The sequence below is a fragment of the Hylobates moloch genome, unplaced genomic scaffold (genome assembly GCF_009828535.3).
Source record: "Hylobates moloch isolate HMO894 unplaced genomic scaffold, HMol_V3 SCAFFOLD_9, whole genome shotgun sequence".
Taxonomy (NCBI): Eukaryota; Metazoa; Chordata; class Mammalia; order Primates; family Hylobatidae; genus Hylobates; species Hylobates moloch.
This window is the reverse complement of record NW_026652284.1, coordinates 94424892-94440100: the sequence shown is the minus strand read 5'-3', so window position 1 is coordinate 94440100 and position 15209 is coordinate 94424892.

The window sequence follows — 15209 nt, the reverse complement described above, 5'->3', positions numbered from 1 at the left end:
TATAAGCACAGGATGGGGTGGGGAGGAGCCTGGGTTAGGAAAAGACAGCATTCGAGCAGAAAAACAGGGATATAAGTTTTCACTTTGGGCTGTGGTTTCAGGCTTTTCAACTTGAGGGTGGGGTTTTGCCAGAGACCTTTTCTGCCTAGAATTTCTCTGCCGCCTGTCCCTATCACTTGTATAAACCGTGACCAAGTTTGATATTTCTAAGAGCCTTTCCAGTTTGCAGGGACAATGTGTCTGTAGTTTACCATGACTGCCACTAGATGGTAATCTTGTTGTTATTGCTATAGATAGTTCTTAGAGTCATTAAAAGAAATATGAAACAGCAAAAGCCCTTGCACATTAAACATTTATTGCAAAGTGTATTAGTCTGTTCTCACGCTGCTAATAAAGACATACCAGAGACTGGGTAATTTAGAAAGGAAAGAGGTTTAATTGACTCGCAGTTCCACATGGCTTGGGAGGATTCCTAATCATAGCAGAAGGCGAATGAGGAGCAAAGTCTTACGTGGTGGCTGGCAAGAATGCTCGTGCAGGAGAACTCCCATTTATAAAACCATCAGCTCTCTTGAGACTCATTCACTATCACTAGAACAGTATGGGGAAACTGCCCCCATGATTCAATTTTTTTTTTTTTTTTTTTGAGACGGAGTCTTGCTCTGTCGCCCAGGCTGGAGTGCAGTGGCGCGATCTCAGCTCACTGCAAGCTCCGCCTCCCGGGTTCCGGCCATTCTCCTGCCTCAGCCTCTCCGAGTAGCTGGGACTACAGGTGCCCGCCACCACGCCCGGCTAATTTTTGTTTGTATTTTTAGTAGAGACGGGGTTTCACCGTGGTCTCGATCTGCTGACCTCGTGATCCGCCCGCCTTGGCCTCCCAAAGTGCTGGGATTACAAGCGTGAGCCACTGCGCCCGGCCCCATGATTCAATTATCTCCACCTGGCCCTGCCTTTGACATGTGGGGATTATCACAATTCAAGGTGACATTTGAGTAGAGACACAGAGCCAAACCATATCACAAAGTATAGCAACATATTTTATATTCAAAAATACAATGTGTCATGAAAATGTGAAACAACTTGAAATAGTCTATTATTTAGGGGGTATTTACTATTTGCCACTGTGCTAAATACATCACAAGTAGTTATAAAAGATAGATTCTGATATTGCCAAGTAACATATATGTGGTCTACTGATAAATCCAGAATAGTAACATGAACATTCTTATACAAAGCCTGATGTAAATATGCTTCCTCTGCTGTGCCTCGAAATTTAAAAATATTTTTTATAACAAATACAAAGATGCTATTTGACAATACATTTATTTTTTGTAAGCATCCTCTATTATAGAATAAGTTTGCGTAAACGGTAATTTTATTTTTAATTATCTATTGGACAGCAGAGTACCTGAAACGGGGAAGAAATTTCATGGCATTTTAATATTTTTCCCTAGGATACAGATCTTAAAAGTGTTCAAAGATGCAGATAAAAAAATCACTTAGGTATTAGCAATTTGTTTTACTCAGTTACAGTACTGGGTCTCAAATTTACTTAACACCCTTTTTGAAACTGTATAGTCAGAAAAAAAGTATAGTATATAGTATAAATGTCAGAAAATGTATAGTCAGAAAAAAAGTCTTGTTATAGGTTTCAGGTAAGTACATGCTTCAGTGATTATTCACCTTTTTTATAAGTTTATAGCTTATTAGAATATGTGTATGTACTATAGAATCACCAGGAATAGAGTAACTGGAGTAAAGGATAATGGCATTGCAATTGTTAATAGAGTGGTGTATATACAGGCTTGAAAGATAAGTTTACATTTAAGCAGAGATGTAAAGGATAAAGTTGTTTGATTTTTAAAAAACGACAGTACTTCAGTAAAAACCACCATAAAAATCCAGGGAGAAATTTTATAAAACCTAAGTAAATAGAGGTGTATAGTATTTCCAAGGCCTAGAAATTTCACTGTTAACATGTTACTCCTCCCCAAATTAATCTATAGGTTCAAGGCAATTCCAATAAAAATCTTAGCAGAACGTTTTTGTTTTAAGAAATGGACAAGCTTATTCTAAAATGAAGTTATCTAGAAAGCCAAAACAACCTCATAAAAAAACAAATTTGGAGGTATAATTTACTTTACTATAGTATTTTATATAAAAAATGGTTTTTAAGATAGTGTGATATTCACTTAAATATACACAAGTAGGTCAGTTGAACAGAGTAAAATTAACAAGTAAACACACATATAATGTCAATGAATTTTGAACAAAGGAGCAAGAGCAATTCAATATGGGAGATGATTTCAATAAATGTGCTGGAAGAATGAAATAACTTTGTGTAAAAATGTTATCTCTGGCCCATACATAGCACAATAACCAAAATTAATTTTAGATGGATCTAGTAGTAATAACTAAAACTAAACAAAATTTCAGTATAAAATATAATATGTTATACCCATGACATTCAATTGTGAAAACAGTTGCTTGAGAGGGTAGAGAAAGCATGAATTGCTCATAACAATTTTTTTAGAAAAGATAAATTAAATTTAATTAAAAGTGAAAGCCTTTGTTTATCTAAAGATATTGTGAAGAAAATGAATAAGCAAGGTACAGACTGAAAGAAAATATTCTCAATACATATACATATATATGATAAAGAACTTGTATACAAAATATATGAGAATCCCTGCAACTAATTAATATAAAAGACAACTGGAAAGAAGGCTTGAAGGTAATTAAGAAAAAGTACACTGCATCAGTAGTCCTATGGGAAATGTAAATTAATACCAAATTATGATACCACTATATAAACTACAGAATTCTCAAATTAAGAATACTGAATAAATCAAATGTTATGGATTATAGGGAACCACCAGAACACTTGCACATTCTCGGTTGGAATGTACATGGTACCATGTAAGATAGAATAATAGGAGGTTACTTGAAATGTTAAGTTTAAAGCTTTCTTATAATTCATTAATTCCACTCCTAGGTATTTATTCAAGGGCAATGAATGTGCATGTCCACAAATAATTCTCTTTTTTTTTTTTTGAAACAGGGTCTCATTCTATAGCCTACACTGGAGTGCAGCGACACCATCATGGGTCACTGCAGCCTCAATTTCCTGGGCTCAAGCAATCCTCCCATCTTAGCCTCCTGAGTAGCTGGGACCACAGGCATCCACCACTGTGCCCAGCTAATTTTTTTAATTTTCTGTAGAGATGGGGTCTTGCGATGTTGCTCAGGCTGGTCTCAAACTCCTGGGCTCTAGTGATCCTTCTGTCTTTATCTCCCAAAATACTGATATTACAGCTGTGAGCCACCATGTCTGGCTAAGAATTTTTAATCAAATATTGTATTTATAATGATCATAGTCTATTGAAATTAACAAATATGTATCAACAGATGAATGAATAGATAAATTATTGTAGTGAGTTTATCATATTACCTTTGATGAGGTATGGTGAGTCCGGATACAGATTAAGAGAAAGAATTTGGGAAGAGTTTCACAATTTATTTTGTACATAGTTCTTTGGAGAGAAAAAAGCACACTACTCAGGGTCACTTAGGAAGCAATTAGGATCTCTCAGGAGGCAGAGAAAGAGAGGGAAACTGTGGACAGCAGTCTTTATTGTGATGTCCAAGGGAAGGAACAGGGAAGGCAGAATAAGCAGGTTTAGGATTAGCTAGTTTGAACAATTGCAATTGGCTCTGGGGTCCAAGGGCTGTCTCTGGCTCTCTGTTATCTGACTGTAGAGCAATTAGGGCAAATGTATAGTGGCCTGGAATAAGGAAGGTGGTCAGAAGTTTGGACTTAATCAGCTGCTCAACAAAAAGAACTGACCAGCTTCTAGCCAGTGCCTCAAAACTGGGCCAAGACAGCATTTATTGAAAAACATTATAGCTACATTTTGTAACGGATTTTTCTTAGTATTAAGATTAAATAGACTACTGATATGTGAAATGACATAAATCATGCTAAGCACAAGAAAGTAGGGATCATATAGTACATAAGATATGATGACATTATGTGATGTTCTAGAGTAGGCTAAAGTGATCTATAATAATGAAATGAAAACTAAGATTACGTGGGGGTAGGTATACATGAATTTCTAGCCACACTCATCAGACTAAAACATAGTTTCCCAAAAATCTTTAATGTGTAATGCTTATTTTCTTGAGTTCTTTTTCCTTTGTCTCTTGGATAACTCATCTTTTCTATAATGCATGCTATCGCTAATCTTATTATGATAGACACAGTTCGCCAGTTCATAGGTATATCATTCTGTTCATAGCATTTTCTAATACTTAATAATGAATAAAAATACAACACAAAATTCTATTGCCATATGAAAGAGAGGTAGGCATGTAGGATATATTAGTAAGAAAAAGAAAACAAAGTTCATTTATTCAAACTTTGAGATTTCAGATTGTTCAATCAATAATATATAATAATACATATGAATTAGGATATTATAGAAAATAACATAAAGGGATTAGTAATAATATTCTGGTATTGTCTTAAAAATTGGATCGCTGAGGTGTAGCTGATGAAAATAATTTAGAATTGAGGTGTATTAGTCCATTTTCATGTTGCTAATAAAGACATACCTGAGACTGGGTAATTTGTAAAGGAAAGAGGTTTGACTCATAGTTTCACAGAACCGGGGAGGCCTCAGGTAACTTACAATCATGGCAGGCAGAAGGAGAAGAAGCAAGCACATCCTTCTTCACAAGGCGGCAGCAAGACGAAGTGCCAAGCAACAGCGGGAAAAGCCCCTTATAAAACCATCAGATCTTATGAGAACACACTCACTATCGTGAGAACAGCAGTATGGTAGTGACCACCCAGATGATTCAATTACCTCCCACTGGATCCACCCCACGATGCATTCAAGATGAGATTTGGGTGGAGACAAAGCCAAACCATATCACGAGGCAAATAACTGTAACAACAAGATCTTGCCACACACAAGAAACTTGCAAAAGTGAAAGCTGAAATCACCCATGATAGTAAATAACAGAATGAATACAAAGACTTTGTGTTCGATGACTAAATCAAAGATTGAAATGAAGAGTGAAAATTATCACAGGATCACAATAATGATGATTGAAATCTTGTAGTAATTTTCTTATGGGATTGGACTTTTTATGCACTTCTCACAAATATGGGGTGTAAAATATATTTGATGACAAACACATAATATAAAATGCATTCAAATAAAAATACGAAATGCAAAATACAAACTTTTGTATTTTATCAGCACAGAAGAATCTATTCAGTGTCTGATACCTAATAAATATCAACATGCATTGCTGAAAGTGAAAGAATTGGAGAGCAAAGTGAGTGGCAGAGAAAAGAAAGGGAGGAAGGAAGGAGGGAGGGAGATGGAGGACAGGAAAAAGGGAGAGAGAGATAAAAAGGAAAAGAAAGGAAGGAAGGAAGAAATTAAACATCTACCTGTGAGCATATTTAATTTTATATTGTGTCTAACCAGAGTGAAAGAGGAACTGTTCACCAGTTGAACTAAACACATGTGCATACGCGCGTGCACACACACACACACACACACGTTATATGTATATACATGGCTTGAGAATAAACATGCTTGAGAAACTGTCTCCAGAACAGTGCTTTAGCAAAAAAAGCACAGGCGTTGGAATGAGACAGATTTGTCTTGTATTCAGTTATGAGTTTTTGGAGCATCTCTATACCTGCAATGGTCAGTGGGACATAAGGAGGTTGAAAATACCTGGCTAAAAAGAATGATTCTTCCTAATATTCTGTCACCTTGTCTTCTGTTTCATGTACAGTAAAAAGAAAATGTATTCTTTATAATAAAATCAGACTGTGGATTACTCATTTCATGATAGTATTATCTATACCACAGTACATATGATGTATCAATAAATGAAATAGTTAAGTAAAATTTTATAATATAAAATTGTTTAAAAATTGACCTAAACTTTGCTTCTAAAAATCGATGAAAGTAACAGATGCTGAAGAGCACTTTAGGCAAATTAATAAAATGTTTATCAGCTATAAGACGATAAACATTAGTTTTGCAGTGCACACTTATTATTTTGCTTAAAAATTCAATGATACTTATTATGATTTTGTGGCAAATATAGCTAGCTGTTCACCGAATATTTATGTTCCCCTTTTGGAGTTGTTCGAGGAAAGTGCAGCCCAGTCAGATACTGTTTTCCTATTACTTTTCCTAGAGGTGGGGTTTTGTGATGGGTTCTGGCATTTAGAGTCTGGGAGAACAGATCAACAACTCTTCTGGGCCTAGTCTATACAACATCCTGGGCAGTCATTCTCTCTGTTTTTCCGGTAAACTGGATGATTGTTGACAGAGAGACCCTGGAGGCTACATTTGCAGACAGCAAATCTTCCAACCATCTGGGTCTTCCACTCACTCCCATTGAGGTCTCCAATTAAGCTTTATGTGGATGAGAAATAAAACTTTTATTTTGTTAGGCCAAGGATAGTTCAGGGTTTACATTTTATAGCAGTTACCGTTACCCTAAATGTGCTGGCTTCTTTGTAAGATTAGCTATATATAGTTGAGAAGCAGATGAGCAAATTTTTCAAGGACTTAGTTACATATATTTTTATTGCTTTCTCATAGTAGTTTATATCCAATTGTTATATTAAGTGTTACAAATTTGCAAATGAAGAAGGTGAGGGACATAAATTTGGGACATAAATAATTTTCAAAATTATCATTAGAAGTAAAACATGGTCCAGTAATATGAAATACTGCTTATATCAGTTCATTCAAATATATTTATGAATTTTCTGCTATAGTTAAGAGTTTTTAGGCACTCCCGGTAATGAGCAAAAGGGACAATGCCATTCCTCTTAATTGGATTACGTAAGAGAACGACAGACAGACAATATAAAAGTAAACAAAAAATGAACAAAATCAAACAATGACAGACAGTATTTCATAAATTTACATTTTCTCTTACATTGTCTCTTCTCTGAAATGGGAATGTATCTTAGATGCTGTTTTTAAATCTCTGTAGATTAGGCAGCAATTGTGATTTGGTTGTCATATTTCACACAAATATGGACTTGGTCATAGTCGTGTGTATTGTTGCAATTCATTAAGAAATGCACATTGCTAATATTGCATGTATATAGTATAAATTACATTTCAATCTCTAAAAATGAGAAAAGAAGTAATATGTGTGAAAAAATCCATAACCAATTCTAAAGAAGCTATTTCAAAAATACAATGTCTGAGTGATAAGACAGCATTGTGTTATAAATCGGCACTGATTTTTTTCTTTTTCAGTGTTTAATAAAATAACAGTGTCTCTTACTGTCATTGACATCCTACGATCAATGAAATACAGCATACCATGACAGAAATAAACTAAGGTGCATGTTAAAGAGTGACTGCTCCTTTGGCTGGAGAAGGCAGGCAAAATTTTGATGAGGTGGTACCATTTTTACAAAGATCCAAATTTAAAAAGAGGGGGTGCTGGTTATGCAAAAGCTGCATACGACAGTTGAAAAATATATAATACATGCACAGGACCTATACTGGAGAAAATATTTTGACAGTTGAGAAAGGGAAAACCATTCATCAACATGGAATGTGACTGGAGCATTTTATGAATGGGGAAAGAATATGTGAGTTGAGATCTGAGAAGCAGACTCTGAGGCCAGACAGGTAGATCCCTAAAGGCATCACTAAAAAGTTAGAATCTTCTATGTTATATGAAAAAAATCTGGAAGTTTTTTAAAAAACCCAAACATCATAGAACCATAGAAATTTGGATGCCATTTTCAGAGTTTACTCCTATTGGGAAACTTAAGTTTTTCTTTTTCACAAAAGTTTTGCATCAAAAGAAAAGTAAATGAATAACATAAGAAGACGATCTTTTAAAATCGTCCTTCTTGCGCAAAATGAGTTACTATATTCTACTTTTAATTGCACCCAGTAATAGCTTATCTTGTTTTCTCAGTGCAAAGAATTTTTGATAAAGTACTTTAAAAACATTATGGCAAAACAAATGAAACTAAATTTAATGTGATTTTCATTACTTAAAGATAAATTACAGGTAGTTACTCATGAGAAAATGTAAAAATCAGCTAACAGGTGTTTTAAACATTTTATTCTTTGTATATAATATTTCAAGCAGTTTTATTTCTTACATCTTTAGGCTTCAGCGACATTTAGATCTACCTTGTTTGTTGTATATTTGTTTCTGAGGGGACAAAATTAAGACTAATCTCACCCCCCCCCCCAAATACAAATCAAAACAAAGTTCTTCTTTATTTTGTATTGAGTTGTGCAAGTTGCTTCAGAGAGTGGCCATGGGCTTAGAGCTTGGGGAAAAACAGTTTAGCTTGAATTAAAGCTGAAAGAGGGATAGCTTATGATGCATCTGCTTTTAAACTATGAAACAGAGGTGAATGAGGGGCATCTATTTATACTTTTTTCCCCTCATCTCTAGACATGGTAAAGGAAACTTTCTGCAAAGACTTTTATAAGAAAAACACTAAGATATAATCAGATTAAGATTTTAACATGTAAGCATCTGGTAATATGAAACATTAATAGATTAAACATATGAAATATAAATAGAAATTATATTACTATGATAGGATTCAAAATAATAAAAGCATTTTGGAAAGTTATTTCTTCATTTCTAGTAAATTTGAAGGCATGCATGCATTCTCTATAACCTAGTAGTGGATGTATATGCAAACTTAAAAAACTGTCTTTACATGAGTACAGGAGAAATAGCTCAGAAATTTTAAGACAAATCATTTGTAATAATTAAACATAAGGTAATCTAAATGTCCATCAGCAAGAGAATGCATAAAAAAGTTGCGATATTATGAAAAGTAATATTGTATTTCATCAAAAATAATTAGCCAGAGATTCATGAACAACATGTATAAATTTTGAAAACAAGAAATACGGAGTGAAACTATGTTGCTCCTCTTCCTTCTTTTTCCCACAAATCCCTGGGTCAGAAAGGAGTGGACGATGATGATGATGATGACGATGATGATGATGGCGATGCTTTTGTTGTTGTTATTGTTTTGTTTCTCTTGAAAAAGAGAAGGACCACCCTGACATCTGAAAACTTAAAAAAAAAAATCAGACCACTTCATAAACTTTTGTAAGCCCAGACAAAAACAAGTTAATTGTGCAAAACAAACAAAAGTCCAAATGTATTCCATACTGGCTAATATGAGTGACTGTTTCTTCTTTCCAATTATAGTTTTAGCCTCATTCTATTTTTCCCTCCTCCTAGATAAGATCCATTAAGTCACTCAATCATAAAATTACTTCTGTTTCCTGGCAGTATCCAATCCAGTACCCCTGCTTCCTTAATTCTTCCAAATTTACCTAACAAAGCTCACATCCTACAATAAGTTGTTTGTATCATCACTCTCTCATTGAAATGTCCCACACATCCAACTCCTTCACCTGCAGGTGTATACCTGGTAGTCTTGACTAAAGGGCATTGGCACATTTCATGTTTATGAAAGAGTGTTAAAAAGGTTAAAATATGACTATCATACATACATGAATAAATACATATCAAAGACTTTATTTAATCCATTATTAACAAGGGAAATAGGAGATGATGAAACTGGTTAAAAAGAAAATGTTTCGAGGGACTGGGTTTTCATACCTATTTTGAAAAAGAGTATTGTTGGAGAACAATAGTTAAGTACAAAATTGGTCCTTTAAGAAGGCAAAAATAAAACAAAGCAGAACGCAAAGTCTATGCGTTTGGTCATAGCTTTTCTACTGAACAGAAATCTATAAGTTATATAAATTTATAGTTTATTCAAATATTAAATCACAAAATCAATTACAGGTAAAATTACCTAGAATATGAAATAATTCTTGGGTAGGCTTAGTAAACAATGTCTCAAAGTGACATTAAAATGACATGCTGTATTTTCTTTGTAGATTTCCAGAATTTTCCATAATATTTTTCTTAACAGATACGTCTTTCTAAAATATGGAGCATGCATAGCTATCATAGGCAAAGTAGGATTATTCTTTATGACAAACTATATAAAGTAGATTATTCAGACATCATGGGGGAAAATACTAGCAATTTGCATGATTACTCTCAAGCCAACCAGTGTAGCTTGGAGACAACTGTCCTGCCACGTGACTATAAATATTTCTCATGGGCAGAATCTGAATATTGTTTAAAAACTTTCTCTGCTTTCTATATGTAACAAATCCTAGTCTAACCCCACATAGAATAGGAAGAGCAAAAAATAATAATTCTCTCATTTCAGGATCACCTTCTTTCTCTCAGGGTTTGGTTAAAGGATGTTTTCATATTAAAATAAATAGAAATTGCACTGAGGAAACAAATTAGTAGCACTTAGAGGTGTAAATATTTTGTTAGATATAAGTACTTAAGAGTTCAGGCTCTTAGATCAGATTGTTTGGGACAAACCTAAATTCCAACTCTTATTTGTAGCATGATCTTTGACAAGTTTATCGTTTCTCAATCTCTGATATTCATGATAGAGAGGTCTTAGAAGAAATAATATTTATTAAATGAAAATTTAAGTGCTACAACTGGAGGGGAGAATAAGGATAAATAAAAATATAGTCCTGACAAGAAGTAGCCCATTTTGGAGAGGATTAAATATGGCAATCACATAAAGCATTACGCATGTCATCTAACATAATGTTTGTTCAATCAATGTAAAATATTATAATTATAAAAATAAAAAATATTGCTTCTAATTCTTATGTAAATATCTAGAAAGGAAAGGTGTTTAAAGACTTCTATGCAGCTTATATATATATACTTTTCAATGATATGTCATATTAATATTCTTAGAAAAATGTGCTTCTATAAATTTTGCAGTTTAATGGTGTAGACCCCTATTCATCCTTTCAAAACTAAAATTTAAAGAAGTTGAACATATTACATATCTAAATTATGATGAATTCAAAATTAACATTCTTCAAATAAAAGAGATTTTACTGTATTTAGTTGCTTAGTATGTACCAGGAGAATCTGTGGATATAAAAGCTTATGTTTTCTCTGTTACGTGAGAAGAAAACACATCTTCTATGTCCCATAACATTCACCTTACACTTCAAGAGAACACTAGATGAGTAAAAATATTTTACAAATAAACAAAAAATAACAAATGCTATTTTAGCTATGTTTATAAAAAATAAAACTATCATCTAAAATCTAATATAAAAAATATTTTTTTTCAGGAACCAAATGTCATTTATAACAATTCTCCAATCGATAGTAGAGTATAAGGATGCTTTTTATTGTTCATCAACAGCATAAATTACTGTAAATGCATGAATTACTGAAACTGATTTAAAACACTAATCTTCATGATCAATGTAGATAGAGCACTAAATAATTACATTTTATTATTTCATGCCTCTGTGTTTGCAGCTGCAGAGACAGTCCCTTGAGGCAGTACAGACAGCAATTCTAAAGCAGGGTAATCTTCCCCAACAAGTTCAATTTTCACCAAGTGATGCAGTGCTGATCTATACATACTTATTAAATAAATACGCCTACACCTGCAGTTTACTGATTTGAGGGATGTATGCAATCAATAAACTTTAAAAAACACCGAAAAACTACTCGATACCAGTAGAAATTCTATCAATTTGGCATTTTAGAATTTGCAAACACCAGCTTTTATCACTGAAAGGCAAAGAAACCAAAGCAAGGGAATGTAGAAATTTATTGGAATTCGGCATGTTTAATACCGAGTAAACATTTAACTAACAGGAGTACCAGTAGATGTTGAAATACAACTTGGAAAAAGTTTTAGCATTTCTTTTCTCTTCTTCTTTGCAAATTTTCAAACTTGTAGACAGTAACAAACATTTATTACCTGTCTGCTCCTTGTGCCACACTTTTACACATAACTTACTTAATACTTTTACTTTCCTTATGAACTATGTACTATTAGAATTCCAGTTTAAAGTTAATGAGCCCCAAAATGAAGAGATTAGATAATCTGGCCAAGATCATGGAGTGTGCAGTGAAGGTTGTATAAATTTGAAGTCACACTTTTGCTCCTATTCCTGTACTGCCTCCATAACCTATTACCACCTGCTTTTTCAAGATGCCATTTTCCCATACAAGACTGATGTCAAATGCCTTTTTTTATTATTTCCATATTAGGAGTAAAAACAGAGTTGTGGCACCAGCAGAAAGTGATAACATTTTAATTGTGGTAATGTTAAAAAATGAAAATCTTTTTATGCATTTAACACACACGCTTTAAATTGCTATGTGAGGTTTCCTCATATAGAACCATTGCCTCATTTTTTTTCTAGCTTCCATAATGTCTCACTGGGTAAAGTTATTAACTCTTGTAGCTCAATAGGATTTGTAAACTGATTAACCAATTTATCATATATTCCAGAGGTGTTAATTTCTGATAGTGCCTGTGTGAGGAACCATGCGTTGCAGACACAAATCAAGATACCTTTCATGCCCGTAAGGGACTCAGTCTGCTTAAGATAAGGATTAAATGAATAATACTGTTTCAGAGTAAAAGGCATTAGGGATGTGTTGACAATGAGAAGAAAGCTTAAACTTAATTTTGACTAAAGTGGTCAAGAAGAGAAATCCTCACAGAGTGATATCTAAATTCTGCCACTGCACTCCAGCCTGGGCGACAGAGCGAGACTCCGTCTGAAAAAAAAAAAAAAAAAAAAAAAAAATCTTCTTGAAAGAATCAGTCACCAAAGGTCCAGGTCCATGTTTCCAAGTTTATGATGTACATTATATTGGTCTCAAACCAGATGTATCTAAATTTCAGTTATTTTCTTACAAATAAGTTTCCTTTTATTTTCTTCCTTATTTTTTCTCTAAAAAACTTTCAATTGTCAAAAGACATATAAATAGAAAGTGATTAGTCTTGCACATATATTTAGTAGCAAATTCTGTATTTTCAGTCTGATTTTAAATCATGCATGTTGAGGCATAACGTTATACCTCAGAATAATTCAAAGATTCTTCCTGTATATGCTATAAATAATTTAGAAAAAAAATACCCCTTTACATATATTTAGGTTAATAACTAAAATGTTGCATAATTTTAAATAAATGAAAAGTGTAATAGTCCAGGAAATTTCTGTAAATATTGAACTTTTAAAAAGTATGTTTCAAAAATTGTATTTATTCAAATAAATGTAAATAGATTGATTTGACACTCCAGTCGTTCAGCAGAGTGGGTAGGAGGAAAGACTATGGGGTCAGACTATCTGGGTTTACACTTAGCAATTCTAATAATGGCTGAGACTATAGGCAAGCAATATAAACCAGTGTTCATCCGTTTCCTTTTTAAAAATAAGAATAATAATAGAACATGTCTCACAGAGGCATGTGAGAAAGTAAATGAGTAATACAAGCAAAGCACTTAGAAAGAAAAGGACTTAGAAAACTTCGTGGAACAAAGGAAACACTTTATAAGTGGTAGGTATTACGATTACTGTCGTAATCCTTTCTAAAATATAAGAAAAAACTCATGCTTAATGAATACACAGAACTTTAGATCATTCTATTTCCATCTTGAACTGAGATTTCCATTTCAATTTCCACTGACACATTGTTTCTTAATGTAATGAATAGTATGCTGGAAATTATTTCGTTGCTCACCTTTTATACTTCTTTGCATTAAAAAATTGAGTGTGAGAATTTAAATTTTTTAAAACAATTTTGCAACTGTAAAAATCTAAGTATTACAATTTTATTTTGAATTGAGCGTTTTATGTTTGTTTTGGATCAAAACAATATCTAACAAATTTTATTGACACATTTTAAATATAGTACATGTTTGATAATGTATAGTTTAATGAATAGATGGGTCTGTTCCTTTATTTTTTAGAATTATGACTAGATGGATGGACTTTACTTATTGCTAGAGAGCAGTGGGTTTTCCATTCCTACTTTTGTTTCTTATAGCTTAAAATATGGAGAAACATTCACATAAATAATTATACAAGAATGGAAAAAGAATTTTTAGAGAAATGTCACTTGATACTTTCGATTCATTCCACTTTTTTACTGCCATTACTTTTATTATTCCTCTTTTAATATTATTGAACACAAAGTAGTGCAAATTTTCAACTGAAAATTATTTTGTATTTATATTAGTGCCCATTCAGGTGAAAATCTTTACATCTTCCCCTTTTGGTTGGTAACAAGGGCAATTTAAAATTGGGCAACATGGGCAGGGCGCAGTGGCTCATGCCTGTAATCCCAGCGTTTTGGGAGGCTGGGCCCGGTGGATCACGAGGACAGTAGGTTGAGACCAGCCTGGCCAACACGGTGAAACTCCGTCTCTACTAAAAATACAGAAACATTAGCTGGGCTTGGTGGCGGGCGCCTGTAATCCCAGCTACTAGGGAGGCTGAGGCCAGAGAATCGCTTAAACCCAGGATGGGGAGGTTGCAGTGAGCCTATATTGTGCGATTGCACTCCAGCCCGGGCGACAGTGAGAGACTCTGTCTCAACAATAATAATAATGATAAATAAATAAATACATAAATAAAATTGGGCAATGTGTAAGAGTAATAGCCTACTGTGTGTGAGATGGTTACGCTCCTTCCTCCTTAAAACTGGAGAAGAAAAGTGAGCTGTGCAGAAGCTCTTTAGTTTAATGAGATCCCATTTGTCAATTTTGGCTTCTGTTGCCATTGCTTTTGGTGTTTTAGACATGAAGTCCTTGCCCATGCCTATGGCCTGAATGGTATTGCCTAGGTTTCCTTGTAGGATTTTAATGGTTTTAGGTCTAACATTTAGGTCTTTAATCCATCTTGAATTAATTTTTGTATAAGGTGTAAGGAAGGGATCCAGTTTCAGCTTTCTACATATGGCTAGCCAGTTTTCCCAGCACCATTTATTAAATAGGGAATCCTTTCCCCATTTCTTGTTTTTGTCAGGTTTGTCAAAGATCAAATAGTTGTAGATATGCGGCATCATTTCTGAGGGCTCTGTTCTGTTCCATTGATCTATATCTCTGTTGTGGTACCAGTACCATGCTGTTTTGGTTACTGTAGCCTTGTAGTATAGTTTGAAGTCAGGTAGCGTGATGCCTCCGGCTTTGTTCTTTTGGCTTAGGATTGACTTGGCAATGCGGGCTCTTTTTTGGTTCCATATGAACTTTAAAGTAGTTTTTTCCAATTCTGTGAAGAAAGTCATTG